Here is a 12,613-nt window from a genome sequence, read left to right as displayed (position 1 = left end):
CCGCTTCCTTCCTACCCCTTCTCCAAGTCCCAGATCCTGCACCCTCTATCCTCCCTCTCTTGCCCATCCTCAGTCTCTTTCTTCAGCCTGGGACAGACGGTTGGGTGCGCATGCTGTGGTCTTTGCTTAAGGGATCTGGAGCGTGAGAAGGGCTCTGAGCAGCTCTTGGAGCTTGCATTTACTGTGGTGTTCTAGGTGCAGGCTTTGGCAGGGTATTTGGATGCGTGGGTGCTCAGAGCGATGATAAGGGCTTGGATACAGGACTGGGTTCGTGCCAGGGGTAGGAGTTAGTGATGTATGCTCCATTTTGTCACTGCTGGTGACTCCTAGATGGTGGTGGAGTGTGCCTAAGGCAGGCTTACCCATGCCCTTGCCCTGTAACACTCCCTAAAGCTGCAAGAAAACTCCATCCCTGGTCCTGTGTTGAAAGGATACAGAATGGTATAAGTTGAACCCTGACATCAGCACCCCTCTTTTTCCTCCCCTGCCGTGCACACAAAGCAGCAGACTCCCAGGCGTGGTATCAGCTGCAAGGCAAAGTGCAGGACATCCACAGCAGTGGGGGGAGGGGCATGTAAGTGCTGGCACTTGATATCCTCTTGCCCACACCAGTCAGGATCACCTGACAGAGGCTACAAGATGTACCAGTATATCCCTATCTACTGGTTGGTGTCCACTGCCTCATAGCGACTGTCTGTCCAGGGTCAATGTGTCATGTCACCGCAGGTACAGCCCTGCTCCACCCAGCCTCGTACAAGGGCACTGATTACAAACTGACATACAGTAGCCCTCCTGGCACTGAGCTGATGCCATCATGCTTCTTCTTATTGTGGGCAGGCCCATGCCGCACTGTGCTACCCTGCCTAGCACCCCTCTAACCCCCTAGACTGTTCAGTTCCCCCCATATTCCCACCAGCACAACTGCAGTGCTCCTCAGACCCCCCACGCTTCACAGCGCACTGACACCCATAGATCTATCTTCCCCACTGCACATCCCCCCTTCACTTCCCACCACCTCACCAGTCCACTGTCCACAATACCAAGCCTTGATAACAGGCAAGGGTCCAGACCCATCTGTGTTACTGTGCCTGCTGCCACATTGCCATTGTATTTCCCTTAATAAAACTCAGTTGTGGTGTTTGGCTTGGCTATTTCACAACACCAACAGAAAGTGGAGGGTTGAATCTGAAATCATTGCCTTGATACTGACAGTCCCCTTGAAAAACGGTTAGAGTCCAATCGTCTAGGCTATCCACATTAACAGGTTGGTCAGGCTAATCAGGGAGCAAGGATGCCCTTAGTTTCCTGTCCTCTGTGTGTGCTTGATTACCCTTGTTCAGACACATTTGGCCCCAGCTTAGCATAGAGCTAGTCTTGCCAGATGTTTTCACCAATACTGCGCACACTTCCCATTACGTCACTAACTATTTCCTGTTTTGAACAATTCTCACATAGTTTAATCTGTTTCTATGCAAAAAAATTCCACATAGAACGTAGCTTCTCCACCCCGTACCATCCACAAACCAATGGCTTGGTTGAAAATGCTAATAAAAAAATCAGAACGTAAGTGAATTATGACATGTTTTCTAAACAGAAGTCTTGTTAGTTTTCAGTCTTTCATAATGGGTCATGTTTTCTAGGCCTTTAAACAGTTTTGTTGATTTCCCCTGAAAGACAAGAAGGACCTTCTGTACATCTCTGTGATTCTATGCTATGGTTCATGCTTCATAGATATTTTCCCTTAATTTTCACCTTTTTTTGAAAGTGCTGAAGAAGGAAGTGTATGGTGGAGGGAAGACCCAGGGAGAGAGGTTTTAAGGACTTGTCTGGGAATGAGAGCTGACTGAGCAGAATTAGTAGAAGGAAAAAGGATATCTAGTTGCTGTCTGATCTTTGAGGAAAACATACAGGCTACACTGGCATGATTTTGCGCAAATTCTTTTAACGGAAAAGTTTTTCTGTTAAAAGTATTTGCGCAAGAGAGCGTCTACACTGGCATGTGCTTTTGCACAAAAGCATCCGTGCCAGTGTAGACGCTCTCTTGCGCAAGAAAGCTCCGATGGCCATTTTAGCCATCGGGCTTTCTTGCGCAAGAAATTAACGTTGCCTGACTGCGCTGGCCCTCTTGCACAAGAATACTTGCGCAAGAGGGCTTATCCCTGAGTGACAGCGTCAGAGTATTTGCACAAGAAGCACTGATTTTGTACATTACATCATTGTTCTTGCGCAAATACTCATGGCCAGTGTAGACAGGCAGCAAGATTTTGCGCAAAAGCAATTGCTTTTGCGCAAAATCTTGCCAATGCAGACACAGCCACAGAGAATAGGGCTGGTGCATAGTAATGTGTTGTGTGAATATAGATTTCTGCAGATAAAACAAGCCAGGAGGGCTTCCCTTTCACTGGCCACCAACCTCACATAGATAACATGGAATTATTTTTAAATGATCAGAAATTTAAAAAAAAAACGGTAAAGTTGGGATTCTTGAGTGGTTTCTAATCTCAACATTACTTGTAAAAATAAATAAAAATTTGCTGCAAGTATGAAATCTAGAAAGAGTTCTACAAAGATTAAGTGAAAACCTGAAAGCCTAGCATTTATAGTGCTTTGTATTTTAACATGTTCATATTGCTAGGCAATCAGTGTGGAGAAATTATGTATGAGAACCATGTTAAAAATAGTCATGCAGTGCTTTATGAGACACTTTTCATTTATCACTGGCCATATTAAACCCATTTTGAAGATTTGTGATGAATTTCACATAAGGCCTGCATGTCCACATGCCTTTGGCATTTTACAATTATAAAGGCAGCACGAATACGTCTGTAGATTCAAAATAAAATTTCATAAGAGCAGTATTTTTGTTCACACACACAAAAAATCATCCTCTCTTAAAAGAGTCCATATCAAACTGTTATGCATGGTATTATTTTTATTTCTTTGCCTCCTGCTAAACCAGAGTTATATAGCCTTAAAATCATAAAGCTAGTTCATCCAAACCACTGTATAGTAAATAAGTCAAATAAAGTCAGTAGCCTCCACTGTCTATAGATGCAATTCTGTATTTACAATTTAATTGATATCTTTCTGTAATACTCTGTAATACTCTGTGTTCCCTTTCCCTAGTTTGACAATCAGCCTTTTAAAAATATTTGATTAGTTGCCAAATTTTATGCCACTTGAAACCAAATTGCAAAAATTCTGAAGCATCAAAAAATGAAGTATATGATACACGAACAGCCTGAGATAGCAGGCTATCTGAGTTAAAGTTATAACATGCACAAAGGGTTTTGCATTAATGCCCTGTTTAAAAAAAAGAGAGACTTTTTAAAAAAATGTTAGCATTACTTTCAGAAACTGAGCTGAAGAAAATCTGGTATCACTAACATCCTCGAAGTCCTAAATGAGGTTCCCTGCCCCATTTCATATCAATCACCTTTAAAGTCAGTGTGCATGATACAGTCCTTGCATTCAGGGCTTTATTGTACCTGATACATTATATAATAGGATGTGCAAACCAATGATAGCTGAGCGCTTGTAGGAATATTAGGACTCTTAAGATTCACCATGGTTCTACCACACATGGAGGCAGGCCAATAAAATGCAATGCACAGGAACTTCATATTTCTTGCCTACTATATAGCAGAGGGTAATAGTGTGGTGGGGTCATGGCCAGTTGGTCTATAGCTATGCAGATTTTGCACAATGGCTGTGACTGCAACTACAACACACGTAGCTATGGTAACAAGTTAAGTGCCAGTGCTCCAGGCCCTGAGAAGGAGATCCATTCTCTTGTAGCCTATATGAAGGCTTCTGTCTGCGCAATGTTCAATTATCCATCCCAGGCTATTAAAATGGGTGCAAAATTCTCCCCAGATTTTGGTTATTCCAAAAGTGATCACCAAATATAATAGCTTAAATACAATGTTTAACACCCTTTCCTTCCAAAAACTGACACTGTTTAACCTTTCCCCAAAAAACTTTACCCGACCACTTTGCATACAAATGTTGGCTGAGAGTGAAGAGGTGAAGTTTTTAAAGCCTATGTTATTGATTTAACATATTAACGTGCAGCACCATGAAGACTGATTTGGTTTCCTGGACAGCAGTGGTGTTAGCCAATAATTTACAGGATGACTAAAACCTAAAATTCACATGATTAAAGAGATTCATCTATCTAGTCTTTATATATGACCCCATTGGTTTGACAGACACTTGGTTATTGCGGACGTGAAGTCACAGTTGGGAGTTGCAGCTTTTTAAATTATTATAAAGCCAATGCTGGACAAACAGATTTTATGGCACTGAGTGCAACAGAAGTTGGGGTTGGTCCTGCTTTGGGCAGGGGGTTGGACTCAATGACCTCCTGAGGTCTCTTCCAACCCTATGATTTTATGAAAAGACGTTTTCCTGTTATCCATGGCTATCCAGGGAAGATAATGGAGCAAGTAATTAAGGAAATCATTTGTAAACACTTGGAAGGTGGCAAGGTGATAGGGAACAGCCAGCATGGATTTGTAAAGAATAAATCATGTCAAACCAATCTGATAGCTTTCTTTGATAGGATAACGAGTCTTGTGGATAAGGGAGAAGCGGTGGATGTGGTATACCTAAACTTTAGTAAGGCGTTTGATATGGTCTCGCAAGATATTCTTATCAATAAACTAGGCAAATACAATTTAGATGGGGCTACGATAAGGTGAGTGCATACTCAGAGAGTAGTTATTAATGGTTCACAATCCTGCTGGAAAGGTATAACTAGTGGGGTTCCACAGGGGTCTGTTTTGGGACCTGCTCTGTTCAATATCTTCATCAACGATTTAGATATTGGCATAGAAAGTATGCTTATTAAGTTTGCAGATGATACCAAGCTGGGAGGGGTTGCGACTGCTCTGGAGGATAGGGTCATAATTCAAAATGATCTGGACAATTGGAGAAATGGTCTGAGGTAAACAGGATGAAGTTCAATAAAGACAAATGTAAAGTGCTCCACTTAGGAAGAAACAATCAGTTTCACACATACAGAATGGGAAGCGACTGTCTAGGAAGGAGTACGGCAGAAAGGGATCTAGGGGTTATAGTGGACCACAAGATGAATATGAGTTAGCAGTGTGATGCTGTTGCAAAAAAAGCAAACATGATTCTGGGATGCATTAACAGGTGTGTTGGGAGCAAGACACGAGAAGTCATTCTTCCGCTCTACTCTGCGCTGGTTAGGCCTCAATTGGAGTATTGTGTCCAGTTCTGGGCACCGCATTTCAAGAAAGATGAGGAGAAATTGGAGAGGGTCCAGAGAAGAGCAAAAAGAATGATTAAAGGTCTAGAGAACATGACCTACGAAGGAAGGCTAAAAGAATTGGGTTTATTTAGTTTAGAAAAGAGAAGACTGAGGGAGGACATGATGGCCGTTTTCAGGTATCTAAAAGGGTGTCATAAGGAGGAGGGAGAAAACTTGTTCATCTTGGCCTCTGAGGATAGAACAAAAAGCAATGGGCTTAAACTGCAGCAAGGGAGGTTTAGGCTGGAAAAAGTTCCTAACTGTCAGGGTAGTCAAACAGTGGAATAAATTGCCCAGGGAGGTTGTGGAATCCCCATCTCTGGAGATATTTAAGAGTAGGTTTGATAAATGTCTATCAAGGATGGTCTAGACAGTATTTGGTCCTGCCATGGGGGCAGGGGACTGGACTCGATGACCTCACAAGGTCCCTTCCAGTCCTAGTATTCTATGATTCTATGATTCACTCATTTTTTACGCTGTCTTTTTGTTTTGAATGTTCTGGAATGTTTGTCTCCAGACTGGATCACCAATTTGAATGATCTTTTGCTTGGGCTTCCCACTCCCTTTCTACAGGGATTTCCACAATTTCTCTGCATCACCTTCAGCATTTTTAGGTAAGCACTAAGCGATGGATTTGTTAAACTTTGCACACAGTTTAAGATCACATTTTTTCAGAACATTTATTCAAGTACAATCTTCATTCTTAGCAACTTAAGGCGAATTTTCACTCTGCTATTAATCAGTGAGTGGTCTGTATCACCATCTGTGCTATGATATGAACGAGTATTATCAACAAGCTGAAGACTGTGTCTTTGAGTCAGCACCACATCAAGCTGGTGCTAGTGGCCAGATCTGGGATGTTGCCAGGATACTTTATGCTGAGGCTTGCCACAAAAATAGGTACTTGTACCCCAATGTTGATATATAGCACAATATTCTAGAAGCCACTGACTGTTTTCATTCCTTTTTCCTATTCCATAATGCCCTATACAAGAAGGCCAGGCTTCATTGTCTAAATATATCATCCAGTTTCAGTTACTTCAAGGAAATCAGATTTTCATATTAGGATCTCTCTGGCAGTCGGAATTAGTATACTGGCTGACGATTCAAATCTGCAACCACAAGTATTCATCACAATGGAATTATAGATCACTTGGATTTCTGCTGTTAAATTCTTGCTCTTTATCCCTAAGGTGTAGGAACAGTAATAACCAAAAGTCTTAAGTGTAATTATAAATGGTTTGTGTGCAAGAGCAACGGCACACACAAACATTTGCACACAGTTTTGAGCACTATCACCTACACAAAGCTATCCATTAACTGCACAAAAAGCACACAGCTGTTCATTAACTGCACATGTAAACAGATATCTCTGTGAAGAATGCTAAGCTACAATTTTCTGGGTGTAAAAAGCAGAACAATGTGGTCTTCATACCAAAAAATAAGTAAAGAATTACTTGAATTGATAACCTGAATAATTTGTTTATTTTTGAGGTACTGGTGCAGACACAGTAGGAGTGCGTCTATACTGCACCCGGAGCTCGAAATAAGCTATGCAAATTGAGTTATACAAATTGTGTAGCTTACTTTCAGTGTATTTCAAAATAGCTTATTTTGAAATTTGTCACCGTCTACACAGTGCCAAATATCAAAATAGAGAGCTATTCCAAAATGTCCCTTAATCTTTGTAGAACGAGGCTTACAGGTATGTCAGAATAGCAAGCCCCTTATTTCAAAAGCTATTTTGAAATAATAGGCGTGTTTAAAAGATGTGGAATAGCTAGTTTGGGATACCGATAGTATCCCGAAAAAGCGCCTCTGTCTAGACACACCCAAAATTTGGATTCTAAGAGGTCCTTTCACTTCTTAGATACTAGCAGCAAATTAACATTAGTGCAAATTCCCTTAGCAGAATTGGGAATTATTTTTTCAAGATGAGGATGTAAATCTGTCCTATCCTGGTGGCAACATGCTACCACAGACTCCCTTTTGACACTGATGAAGTTTCACCTGTGTCATATGATCTTCAGGTGAAAGTGCCTTAGCACTGCCTGTTCATAGTCCTTCTAAAATGAAGGACTGAAACAGAGGCATAAAGAACTTGAGGTAAGACTACAAGTTTTGAAAGTGGGATGACAGTTCAGCTTGTTGCATTTATAATAGGCCTTGACTACAGGACTACGGATTTCTTAAATGAGAAATTCAGTATATTTTCAGTAAATCAAGACACACTATCCTATACAAAACCAATGTATTCACTAAAACATTTATGGTTTCACTTATATTGTCTCTTACATTGTTTTATAGTACTAGGTGGAGGAATTCTGGAAAGTTAACTTTCTTGGGTTTTGTTAATTTCTCAGGCACTGGGGAAGCTTGATTCAATTCCACAAAACTAAAAGTTTATTTCTGTTAGTGACAAGAGAATACACAATGGGAGCAAATGAACAGAAGTCACTTCAGCCTGCTCTTTTGGACCTAATTCTCTAGATATACTCCAAGAACTGCACATATGAATAAATTTGTTACCGTTGTGCTTATAATTAGCAGCAAAGTTACAAGCATCTTAACAGATATTTACATGGATAAACTTAAAACAGTGAATACTCTTGCAGCCCCTTAGAGACTAACAGAAAATGTAGATGGTATCATGACCTTTTGTGGGCACAACCCACTTCTCATCTGAATAAGTGGGTGGTGCCCATGAAAGCTCATGCCATATACATTTTTGTTAGTCTCTAAGGCTACATCTACACTGCAGAGTTATTTTGGGATACCTCAAGTATCCCAAAATCGCTATTCTGCATCTTAAGAGCAAGCCTGTTATATTGAAATATAATGGATGTGCTGTTCCTATGGCCCTGTAAACCTCATTGCACGAGGGTTAAGGGAAGTTTCAGAATAGTGCTTTATTTCAAAATTTGGCACTGTGTAGACAGCACCAAATTTCTAAATAAGCTATTTCAAAATTACCTCTAAATAAGCTATGCAATTGCATAGTTTATTTCAAGGTAAGGGTGCTGTGTAGATGCACCCTAAGGTGCTGAAGAACTATTCATTGTTTTTTAAGTTTTTCAGTTAGAGTTCATCTACATAGCACCTTTACCTCGAAACAAGCTATGCAATTTGCATAGTGCAAATTTGTGTAGTTTATTTTGAAATAATTTCAAAATAAAGCACTATTCCAACAAATCCCTTAACCGTCGTGGAACAAGGGTTACAGGGATGCTGGAATAGCACACCTGTTATTTTGAAATATATTTCGAAATAACAGTTCTGTTTAAAGATGCAGAATTGCTGTTTTGGGATACTTCTGGTATCCTGAAATAGCCCCACTGTCTAGACGTAGCCTCTGAAACTTTGCATGGATGTTACAGGGAGCATCACTTGGACCATTGTGTTTAAATTAACTTTAAAAGGAAATAAATCTTTTACAGTTACTTGCCACCTTTTACACTTTGTATCTTTAATAAGAGAAACTGAGAACAAAAAAGCTCCTTAATGAGAGAAATTGAAATTGAGAAAACTGCCCCAAGAGCAGAACTAAACTATAAAGGGAAGCTAAAGAGGCATTTTGGTGACTAAATCACTGGGCCAAATCATCTCTCCTTTTAAGTCAACTGCAAATCCGCTGCTTCTGTGGAAACAAAGTATGTCCCTTATAGTCTCAAACTACAATCCTTAAAACTTTTGAAGCCCATGAAATTACATAGATTTAATAGAGGACAATATTTGGTTCAATCTATGTTTGTTTGTTTGTTTGCTTTAATTTTAAGCATGTTACATTTAATTTTTTAAAGATGGTGCTTTACTAAATCATAGCACCATGTTAGCCTCGATAAGGTGTTGTTAAGTAATGTACTTGTATATATTTAAAGCAAAAAGTTTCTCAATAACACGGGGCAAAATCTGTCATATGACCAGGAAGCAGCCTTCACTATGTTCAGGACACTGTTGTATCAAACACTATTTAGAAGAACACGCAACCTAACGGCACCTGAATACTGTAGGTATTTTAAAGACATCTTAAGTTAATATTAAACATACACTCTGTTGCCCAAAATGGAACAGATGGTTCTGAAACTGGTTAATGCTAAATCAAGTGAAGCTCAGACTTCAAACAGAAGGCATTTTTACTTACTAAGTGAAACCTAGATTGTATTTTCATTATCAGGCGCATTCATGTAGGTCTTTGCTATATTGCACTTTGTACTAAGGGCTTTCTAAATGGTGAGTTAGTACACGGCGTGACAGAGTTCAGGTTGTGCTCCCTGGTTCCTGCACTTCCTGACAGGTATTTAGTATGCCTCAGAGGCCCACAGGGACCCTACCACTGCCTCTTGTTTCTCTCAGAGGCAAGGGTTCCCTGCTTCATGAGCCATTTTCATCAGAGGCCAGTCACTAGCTTAGAGGGAAAAACCCCTCCACAGTCAAAGGTCCTTTTATCCCCTGTTGGCAGCCAACTCACTTACTCTGGGTTCCAGCCCCGGGACCTATATGGCAGCCACTAGTGGGGCTCTTGCTCTTATCCTCACTGAACAGCAGCCTCTCTGGGCTACTTCCCCAACTGCTCCCACAGTACCTCCTCCCCAATGGTGTAGCAAAGGGAGGGCAGACGTGGGCAGTTGCCCCCGGGCACCATGCTAGAGGGGCACCAATTTAGCAGCGGAGGGAAAAACAGTGCTAGGACCCTGTGGGCACCAGTTGAACAATGGAGAGAAGGATGACGCTAGGACCCCATGGACACCGGCCACTTCTGCGTCTTCTGGAAATCAAAACTGAGCGTGAAGCGCCCGGCGGGGGTGGTGCACAGGGGTTCAGGCTGAGCATGCACAGAATGCAGCTGGTGCACAGGCCACGTCTGCAATTACAACCCCCGCTATCCCCTTCACCACAGCATCTGGGTCCTCACCTGTAGCCCACCCCTCCGAGAAACTGCAGCCACTGATTGGCCAGGGGGCATGTCAGTTTGGCTGGAAACGAAATGGCCCCATGCGCCGGAGGGAGCCCCACATGGCGGCAGGACAGGCAAAGGGGAGCGGTCCGGAGGGGGGTTGAGGAGCACAGATTTTGCCTTTGCCCCCAGGCGCATAATACTCTCACTATGCCACTGTTCCTGGCATCTTGGAGGGAAAACCCCTCCTGTTTTGCAACCTGTAGTTTTTGCCTGCATTCTGCTTCCTCTTCTCCAGTCTGTCCCTCTTCTCCTTCTTCCACCTTGCCTGAGGGGAAGCCTTTTACAGTGGGCCAGCAGGCCTTAACTGGTGGCAGGTGTTCCATTAGGTTTCCATTTTTGTCACTGATGCTTTTTTTCCTCTTCAGCTTCCTGATGTCTCTTACATTCACTTGCTCACTTACCTGTCTTTAAGTAAGAATATATCTTGATCTTTCCATGCTTCAATGTCCAGCTTTTAGGGCCTGCTCCATCTTCTTGGCTGTTTCTGTGTGTCATAGCTCATGAAATACGGGGTTCAAAAACTTTCTTTTAAGGGAATTAGCTTAGGGATCTTACCTTCTCCAGTCTCTCTCCAGCTCTCCATTTAACCTTGATCCTTTTCCTTCCCCTCTCCCATTTTTCTTCTCAGTTAAGAAAACACTGTTATATATCAGGTGGCATAGCAGATAGTCTGAAGTTGTTATTGCTTCCCCTACCCAGGAACTTGTTTTCCCTTCCTCCTTTGCTGAAATAATACATTTGGGCTGCATCTAGACTGGCATGATTTTACGCAAAAGCAAAATCTTGCTGCCTGTCTACACTAGCCTTGAGTATTTGCGCAAGAACACTGACTTTGTAATGTACAAAATCAGTGGTTCTTGCGCAAATACTCTGACGCTCCCGCTCAAGGATAAGCCCTTTTGCGCAAGTATTCTTGCGCAAGAGGGCCAGTGTAGACAGGCAACGTTAATTTCTTGCGCAAGAAAGCCCAATGGCTAAAATGGCCATCGGAGCTTTCTTGCGCAAGAGAGCGTCTACACTGGCACGGATGCTTTTGCGCAAAAGCAAATCTTTTGTGCTAAGGCACATGCCAGTATAGACGCTCTCTTGCGCAAATACTTTTAACAGAAAAACTTTTCCATTAAAAGTATTTGCGCAAAATCATGCCAGTCTAGATGCAGCCTTGGATTATGCTCTTGGTAAACAGATTCTACTTTAGGTTTATGCACAGTGATAGAGTTGTGTTGCGGAAGTTGTACAACCCTTGTCTATATCTGTGAAACAAGATCTTCTCTGAACTGTAACATGTTCAACATGCACCCCCAACATTTAAAAATCTATGTTGAATAGAAAGATTTTATATTTAAAAGTCCACCACTGATTTGAGAAAGCACTGGCAGAAAGTGTAATATGGCACCTACTTTCCTTAATACCCTTCCACCCTAACTCCTGCCTTGATAGCAAAGATTATTTCCAAGGGATCTCTCATCTGACACATTCCCTTTCAGACAGTTTCATAATTCTTTTCTGGGACCTGCTTTCTCCACTCCCTCCAACCTGTCACATTTTTGGTTAGGAAAGATTGCAGGCTGCTGGCTCTATACTTGGAAAGGAATATAATATGGATCCGATTTTTAAGAAATAAGCCCTGCAAATTTGCCCGTGATGTGAGGAACCCGCCTTTATCTATAGTAATTGTTTTTGCTTAGAGATGCCTAGGAAAGAGACTCCTCTCCAAGTTTCCCATGCCTCATCTCTACTTGTGGCAGATTAGTTTTACAGCTGCCCCAACTCATTAAGGAGTCATTTTTCTTCCATCTAGGAGATATAATTCTGCTCTATTCTGCTTGCAATTGACTTTTGCTGCTTCACTTTAGGCATTGTCCATTCAGCACTGCTTAATGATCCTGGTCAACTGCTTTGGCACTGACCATAAGCTGGGTGGAGACGGTGCAGTTTGATATTGATTAATAGAAACAAAAGTGACTGCCCTTTTAAATCAGACTAGACTGAACAATTCTTGCTGGCCTACGCAATCTGGGATGCAGAAGTGTAGTGCACCCCTCTTATAAACAAATGTTTACAAATGCTTATAGGAGAGAGAACCAGTTTTCACAAGCCAAGCAATACGTCTCTTTCTGGCTATAACACATTTTTCTGGCTATTAATCAGCACACCTGCTGCTCAGCAAGGGTTGGAAAGAACTAGTGGGGAGAACAAAGTACCAGCATACATACTGTCGATGTTTATATCAATGCATAGCTGTAGTAGTCATAGGAATCTCCAAAGGGGCTGCTGCAGGAGCTGAAAATTGTGAAATGCAGTGTGCTCTGAACATGTACCTTTCCTGCCACACCAGAGCACAATCCCTAGCTGTAAAGCTTCCTAGGAGGACCAAG

At 41.8% G+C, this 12,613-nt stretch overlaps 1 long non-coding RNA gene across 1 annotated transcript in view; it reads left to right on the top strand.

Annotated features, from left to right (window-relative positions):
- The first annotated feature begins 5,773 nt into the window (after positions 1–5,773).
- The window catches only part of LOC112545193 (uncharacterized), a 31,896-nt gene continuing 25,056 nt past the window's right edge, over positions 5,774–12,613 (top strand). The window contains exon 1 of the long non-coding RNA XR_012901109.2: positions 5,774–5,892. This is a non-coding gene — a long non-coding RNA (uncharacterized LOC112545193). The remainder of the gene's footprint in view (positions 5,893–12,613) is intronic.

Source organism: Pelodiscus sinensis, chromosome 2, assembly GCF_052426305.1.
Source record: "Pelodiscus sinensis isolate ZL-2025 chromosome 2, ASM5242630v1, whole genome shotgun sequence".
Taxonomy (NCBI): domain Eukaryota; kingdom Metazoa; phylum Chordata; order Testudines; family Trionychidae; genus Pelodiscus; species Pelodiscus sinensis.
This window is presented reverse-complemented; position numbering and strand designations above follow the sequence as displayed.